Source organism: Rattus norvegicus, chromosome 1 (genome assembly GCF_036323735.1).
Source record: "Rattus norvegicus strain BN/NHsdMcwi chromosome 1, GRCr8, whole genome shotgun sequence".
Classification (NCBI taxonomy): Eukaryota; Metazoa; Chordata; class Mammalia; order Rodentia; family Muridae; genus Rattus; species Rattus norvegicus.
Window position 1 is genome coordinate 166,671,066 of NC_086019.1, and position 8,438 is coordinate 166,679,503.

An 8,438-nucleotide genomic window follows, 5' to 3' on the forward strand; every position below is an offset into this window, starting at 1 on the left:
ATTATTTTCTACTAAAATATGGAGCAAATGTGAGATACATATCTTTGTTATTAAACATAAAATTACTTAAAATGTCTGTTGTCCAGACTTAAAACACATATTTTAAGAGAGTGTACTTATTTTATGCTCTGTATTTAAATTGCTGGGAGTAACTTAACAACTAATAGATTATTTGACAAAATGTGAATACACAAAGTAGTGCATTTTGAAAATTACATAATTACTAAAAAAGCCAAAATAGTCTTCAAATTGTATTGTAAACTTCTTTCAGATTCCTATTGCTCGTGTAATAGAAGACTTCCATGGTCAATTCAATGAGTTATGCCTATTTTTAAACATTTCTAGTACCTAATTCCCCACTTATGGATATAAATGATGATGAGTTTGCCTATTTGTACAATGTATTGTTTGCTACAAATTTAAAATCCTCAGGCATTACAAGGACAATACTTCTTACTTTTTTCATGCTTTTTAAAAAATAAGCATTACTGTTCTAAGACTGATATTATGAATAGTAGATACAACTAGATTGTTTTTATATTTTCATTTTACACTTTCAAGGTAAGCTCAAACACAATATTACTGCATCAGAATTCATTCTTCTCCATGGAAAAGACTCTACTTTGCATAGCCTTTGTATTTTCTTTCTCAGTTATTAGTTCTCCATTAGTCATATTATAGTTGTGCACACATATCTGAAGACCCATGCAATTTCCATAAAGTATGCTCCCAAACTCACAAATCTGCACATTCTCACCTTGTCTGGTTATTTTTGCATAAATCTCTGAAGTTAAAATAAAATTACATCATCTCTCCCTTTAACTCCTCCCATGTAACCTCTCGCTGTACTCTCTGAAATTTACAACCTCTTTGTCTTTCAGTGTTAATCACCACTTCCTGTTGTGCTGCAGTTGTTTACTTCACATCACTGACTGTTTTACAAAAATTCCATTTCAGAGTAACTTTATCACTAGCACAGTGCAAAAGAAAGCCTTTCTCAGCTCCTCTTCTTCTATTAAACTTTCAATCCTGATAGAGATGAGTGAAGACAAGATCTACTGCTAAAGTTGAAAACCATCCTAAATCAAATATCATTGAGAGTAATTCCTTTAAACTAAAGCATATGAAGATGTTTAAAAAGTAGGCCAATTCTTCCTTATATCCACAGATAAATATAGCCCTCATCAAGGACATTTCCCCTCGCACTAGAGACCATGGCAAAAAAACAAACAAACAAACAAAAAAAAAAACAAAAACAAAAAACAAAAAACAAAAACAAAACAAAAACAAAAAACAAAAAGACAAAAACAAAGAAAAAACCCAACAACAACAACCAAAAACAAAACACAAAAACAAAACAAACAAACAAAAAAACAAACAAAAAACCCCCCACAACCAATCAAAATGCAGAGTTGTGGAGCCCAGTCTCAAGAAATATATCCTATACCTAAGGCTCAGGGAACACTGTAGGAGAAGGAGAGGATAGATTCTAAGAGTCAGAGAATCAGGGAACTTGCTGTAAGACTGCCTTTTAGAAATGTCAGAAATGACTTAAAAAAGATGTGTTGAACATTTTTAAAAGTTTTCTAAAAGTTTTAAATTTTCCAGAGTAAAATATGAATTTCTATAAAGAAATTTAGATCAAGCCGGTTTTACAAAGGTCAACTAAGAAAAGAAATATCTAAATTAAGTTGCAGAAAAAATATCAACTTGATTCTAAATCTATCCACACTCCTCAATTACTAAGACTTGGACACTGAACTATAAGACATGAATATGTAGAAGGTCATCGTAGGGTGAAAAGTCAGAAGTAGTAAGATGGCTGTTATCTAAATGCAATGAGCTAAGACTATATAATTGAATGACTAGAGCTGAGGAGAAGGCCAAAAAGAAAATGCTAAGCTCTAAGGATATATGGAGATACTGGAAACACCTTGCAGGATTGGTAGCATTTACATGGTAGTACATTCTCTTTTAAAAAGTGAGTTTGCGGTTTCCTAAACATTCAACCATAAACTCATCCATCAGACTCAGAAAGTCTACTTGTAGAAACTTCCCAAGGACAAGTGGAAGAATATGCAGGCACACGTATGCATTAATGTTCATAAGAGCATTAGTTACAATAGCCCCGGAATGGGAACGGTCCAAATTATTTCTGCTGATTGTGGGGTGAGCAAACTGTGAATCACCTCTGTGATGGAATAGTGTTCACACAACAAAGGAAAGTAAAACTGGTGTTACTGAAACACGAACGCACTCAGACCAGTTATGCAGTATGAAAAATCTGTACTTAGAAGATTACACACAGTGTGACCAATCTTAATCAAATAAGTAGAAAAGAGAAAAAAAAATGGTGTCTAGCTGGGTGTGTACTTGTGTGTGCAGGTTTATATGCTTGTGCATGGTCAGAGGCCAGAGGAGCTCATCATGTGTCCTGCTCTGTCATTTCGCACTTTATTCCTATGAGATAGGGTCTGTCACTGAAACTGCAGCTAGTCTGGTGGTCAGCGAGCCTCAGTGATCCACCTGTTTCCGACTCACCTCTCTAGGGCTAGGGTTACAGTGTGAATGGCCAGGCCTGACCTTTTACACAGGTATTTGGGATTCAAACTTGGGTCCTTATGCTTGAGTAGCAAACCCTCTTACCTACTGAGCTATGACCATAGTCTTGAAAGGAAATTTGTTTTGAAGACAGAAAACAGGTCTGTCTCTCTAGGAGTGGGAGTTGGACAGCAACCAGGAAACTATTTTGGGTGATGGAAAATGTTCTAAAATTGGGTAGTGGTGATGATTTCCATTACAAATGCACTAATCTTTGGAGTGCATACTTTTTCTAACACATATGTTATACTGAAGACTTTTAAATATAAATCTGGATTTGAAACTCTTCCAGGAAATGCTGAGCATAGAAAGTAATTGGTGGACAACATCAAGATAGTCTTTGGTTAAAATCTTGTGTCTAGTCTTGTTGGTTTCTCTATGAAAGGTAAGCAATAAAAAAAGTTCAGAAATACAGATTCATACAAGCTTTAAAAATGTGAAATGCTGTGATTTTTTTTTTTGGAGAATGGAAAGAAAATAGACAAGGAATATTTTTATCTAAAATGATTGACAGATATTTAACAACATAGAAAGATCTGTTGTGGTTTCTGCACTATTGTAGCAGATACTGACATAAATAGGAAGATTTAGTTCCCATTTGGAAACAAATAGAATCTTGGGATAGAATCAAAGTACAAGAAGAAGTCCAGGTAAGCTAGACTTTAAATCCAGTAGTTACAGACTTGGGTAGTGAATAACAGGAGTTTGATAAACTGACTTGAATAAAACACATAAGGCATATTACCAAAGTCTAAATTGAAATTATTTCCTGATAGTGAAATAATTAAATTTCAATAAACCATAGATGTTTTAGAACAAAATCCAGGGAAATATTAATATAATTTTAGAGCAGAAACAGAATAATAACGAAAGTAAAGCTAAGCACTAAGGAGTAAAGCTTGGAGTTTTTATTTTGGTAAAATATGATGAATTCTTTTTACAGCAAAACATCTCCCACTTGAAACATATAAAATATTCAGTGAGATAATGTGCTCACTGCAGAAACAATGAAACATGAGGAGTCGTATCTGTTCCTGTAAGTAACCTCTCACCATACTCCTGCAGGTAACCCCAATGAAACTCATTCATTGAGGAAAAAAAAGTGAAATCCATCAAATAACTACTAGTTAATACAGGATCATACGACATCACTGATAGTCAAAAGAACAACAGTGCTGCTCAAGAGTGAAGAATTTATTGAGGCTTCCTCTCTCTGATGGATGTAATGGACCCAGTGTGTGACTCCAGGTCTGTTCAGTGTGGTCATTACTGTGCTGCATTGTCTCTCTGTGCCAAGCCCAGCTTGGTCTTGGTGGGGACAGAGCACTATGGTTCCTGCTCCTGGGACAAGGCCCTGGTGTGCACCTCTACAAGACTGCTGTGGGTGTGTGTTGATGGCTGCTGTGGGTGTAAGGCTTATTTGTATAATCATGTATATATTTTCTGGAACCAGTACTAGCAGCAGAGGATTCTTTTCTTCCAAGGAATGCCCTCCATGTTAATGTAAGTTTTTTGCTTACACTTAAAAAGGCAGATAGAGGAGTTCAGGATCAGCATAGGACAGAACAAGGTTAGGCCCAGGCATAATGGAAACGGCCATTTCAGGGCTGGGTCCCACCCAACTAACTTGTCCTCTATGTTTATTAAAGGCAGAAAGATCTCTGAATTCTTTTTGCAATGTTCAGAAAAAATGTATGCCGCTGTCAAAGGGCTGGGGTCACCGGATGCTGATTCATAAGATAATCAAGAGGAAACCTGAAATTTTGAATTGATATGTAAATAAAAACTGGGATTTTGGTCTGCAATAGATGAGCTAACAGAACTAGATAACAGTTATTTAGAATTTTCTCTAAAGAGAGCTGAGCTGTCTGGTGAAGTCTGGAGAGTGAAAACAGCTCTTTGATAATTTTTTTTCTAACTGGATTTCTAAATTGGTTAGAATATCCAATAGTTGTTCATTTTAATTCACCTTTTCTGACTTTGGTCAGAAAATCCATGAACTATCCAAATAGTTTTTACAGTCTTTACTAGCAGAAAGAGCTGTCTCAACTAGAGAGTTTTTAGAATAGCAAGACAAAGCTGTCTAGAGCAGAGCAGAACATGCACACACACACACACACACACACACACACACACACACACACACACAGAGAGAGAGAGAGAGAGAGAGAGAGAGAGAGAGAGAGAGAGAGAGAGATCAAGAAAGCCATCTCAGCAGAACACCCTTTCGACCTCAAGTCACTTCTTTTTGCTGCTCCCGAACACCCCTTCTCTCGAGAACACTTCTCTAAGTTGAGGCTAGTCCTTGGGTTCTCTGTTGTTGAGAATTAAACTAGAAGTGTGAACTTAGCTGATGTTTTTCAGGACCATGATTAGAATAAATATGCTGTAAAAATGCAAAACTATGAGAAATGTTAATCTATGAGGATGTGCCCATGTCTGTACTTGGGAGTTTCATTATTATATGTATCAGAAATAAACTCTAAGTGAAATAGAGAATATTTATCTTACAAAATGTCAGGTTTCATTAGACATTTTCACACTTGGACATACATTTACTATGACTACTTAAACATGTACAAGTGTAACATCTGTGTGGAATTTGGAGTTTCTGAATAGGCAGCACCATGGATGTGAACAGACCAGAGAGGAGAAAGCAGAGCAAGGAGTTGAGAGCAATTGAAAGTCATGGGCCAAGTAAAGAAGGGCCTTGCCTTTGCCGATGTGGAGAAGCAGAGGCCTTCCAGATGTTGAAGGACAAACATCAGGAACTTTGGATGGGTCTTTACACTCACTTCGACTGAAATTTCCTTGGGTCTTTTGAGATGAGTTACAGTTCAGCTTAAAATGAACAGACAAACATACTACAGACAGAAAGAGTATGGTTTCCTACCAGGTTGTCTGGACCTTCAGGTAGAGAGTGGAGGTTTCTCTTATTCTTCTACAGTGGGACATGTGAAGGTCACCCACTTGTCCCTATGAGTAGAGAATCTTTATAAGGAATCTTGGTGATGGACTCACTGCTTCAGCTGGAGTAAACACCAGCACATGGGATTTCTGTGCCATGCCGGATGTCTCAGAGCTCTGACCACTGGGATGCTTCAAGTGACATCTAATTTAATGGAGACTTAGATAGATGGGAAAGATACACACGAAGAAAACGAATATAGACACAGAAATCCTATGTATATATACCTAAGTTTACAAAATGAATTATTACTCTGGTGATGGATACAGGGTTGAACTTTTCTCCTTAAATATTCTATGTGTTTCTTATCTATGGTCCTGTTATGTGAATAACCGGAGTAACAGAATTAAAACGGGAACAGTTATAGTTATAATTAACAGCAGCTACATAGTATGTATTCATTAAATATCTCTTAAAATGAAGAGATAAGTTTCATAAGGTCCCATTTATATCAATTATTGATCTTAGAGCCTGAGCCATTGAAATTCTGTTTAGAAAAATTTCCCCCTGTACCCAAGCTCTTTCCCACTTTCTCTTCTACTAGATTCGATGTATCTGGTTTTATATTGAGGTCCTTGATCCACTTGAACTTAAGCTTTGTGCAAGGTGACAAATATGGGTCTATTTTCATTTTTCTACATACAGAGAGCCAGTTAGACCAGCACAATTTATTGAAGATGCTTTCTTTTTTCCATTATATATTTTTGGCTTTTTTGTCAAAGATCAAGTATCCATCCATAAGTGTACGGTTTTATTTCTGGGTCTTCAATTCTATTCCATTGATCAACCTGTCTGTCTCTGTACCAATACCATGCAGTTTTTGTCACTATTGCTCTGTAGTAGAGCTTGAGGTCAGAGATGGTGATTTCCCCCAGAAGTTCTTTTATTGTTAAGAGTTTTAGCTAACCTTGGTTTTTGTTTTTCCATATGAAATTTAGAATTGCTCTTTCCATGTCTTTGAAGAATTGAGTTGGAATTTTGATGGGGATTGCATTGAATCTGTAGGTTACTTTTGGCAGGAAGACCATATTTACTATGTTAATCCTACCAATTTGTGAGCATAGAGATCTCTCTATTTTCTGAGGTCTTCTTCAATTTCTTTCTTGAGAAACTTGAAGTTCTTGTCATACAGATCTTTCACTTGTTTGGTTAGAGTTACCACAAGATATTTTATATTATTTGTGACTATTGTGAAGAGTGTTGCTTCCCTATTTTCTTTCTCAGACCATTTATCAATTGTATAAAGGAAGGCTACTGATTTGTTTGTGTTAATGTTATATCCAGCCACTTTGCTGAAGTTATTAGTTGTAAAAATTCTGTTAGAATTTTTTGGGCTACCTATGTGCATACATATCATACATATACCATCTACAAATATTAATAGCTTCACTTCTTTGCCAATTTGTATCCCCCCCATCTCCTTTTGTTGTCTTACTTCTCTAAGTTTAAATTTTGAGTACTATATTGAATGGATAGTGAGAGAATGGACATTCTTGTCTTGTTCCTGGTTTTAGTGAATTTCTTCAAGTATCTCTTTATTTAATTTGATATTGGCTGTTGGTTTGTTGTATATGGCTTTTATTATGTCTAGGTATGGATCTTGAATTCCAAATTGGCAACCTATAGATTGGGAAAAAAAATCTTCACTAACCCCACATCCAATAGAGAGCTAATATCCAAGACATATAAAGAACTCAAGAAACTAACCTTCAAAAAAAAAAACAAAAAAAAAAACCAAACAACCTAACCAAAAAATGGGATACAGAGTGAAACAGAGAATTCACAACAGAGGAATCTTGAATGGCTGAGAAGCAATTAAATAAATGTTCAAAGTCCACAGTGATCAGAGAAATGCAAATCAAAATGACTTTGAGATTCCACCTTATACCAATCCGAATACCTAAGATCAAAACTCAGGTAATAGCACATGTTCTCAAGGATGTGGAGAAGGAGGAACACTCCTCCATTCCTCGTGGGATTGCAAACTGGTACAACTATTCTGGAAATCAGTCTGGAAGAAAATTGGAGATGGATCTACCTGAAGACCCAGCAGTACTACTCTTGGGAATATATCCAAAAAATGCTCCACCATACCAAAGGAGCACATTCATAGCACAAACAACCCAGATGTCTCACAGTAGAAGAATGGATACCGAAACTGTGGTTCATTTACACAATGCAATACTTACTACTCAGCTATTAAGAACAAGGACAGCATGAATTTTGCAGGCAAATGAATGAATCTAGAAAATATCATCCTGAGTGAGGTAACTCAAACCCCAAAAGGACATACACGGTATGTACTTACTAATAAGTGGATATTAGCCAAAAGTACAGAATACCCAGGATACAGTCCACAGTACTCAAGAGGGTTAATAAGCTGAAAGGGCCAAATGAGGATGAATTAATCCCACTTGGGAGGGAGAAAAAAGCAATCACCATGGAGACAGAGGGAGGGAGGGACCTAGGTGGGAGAGGGTACAGGGAGGAGAAAAGGATACTATGATCAGGTATTGGGGGGTCGAGTCAGGAGAAAAACCCTATGGGCCAGCAGAATGAATGGACATATGCAACCCCAAGGGGTGGGAGGTGGGGGGACCCTCTAAATGTACCAGAGACCTAGGAGGTGAGAGACTCCCAGGACTCAAAGGGACCTTAGATGAAATGACTAACAGTGGAGAGAGGGAACTTGTAGAATCTACCTCCAGTAGAAAGACAAGGCATCAAGTGGAGGCATGGTGTTGCCATCCCACAGTCAACAACTCTGACCCATGTAAGGGGAGATGCTGATACTAAGGTTTAGTTCCCTAATTTGTTCTTGATTTGTTACTAAAGAAGGCCAGGAGTCAATTTCTGGGTGGAAGGTATA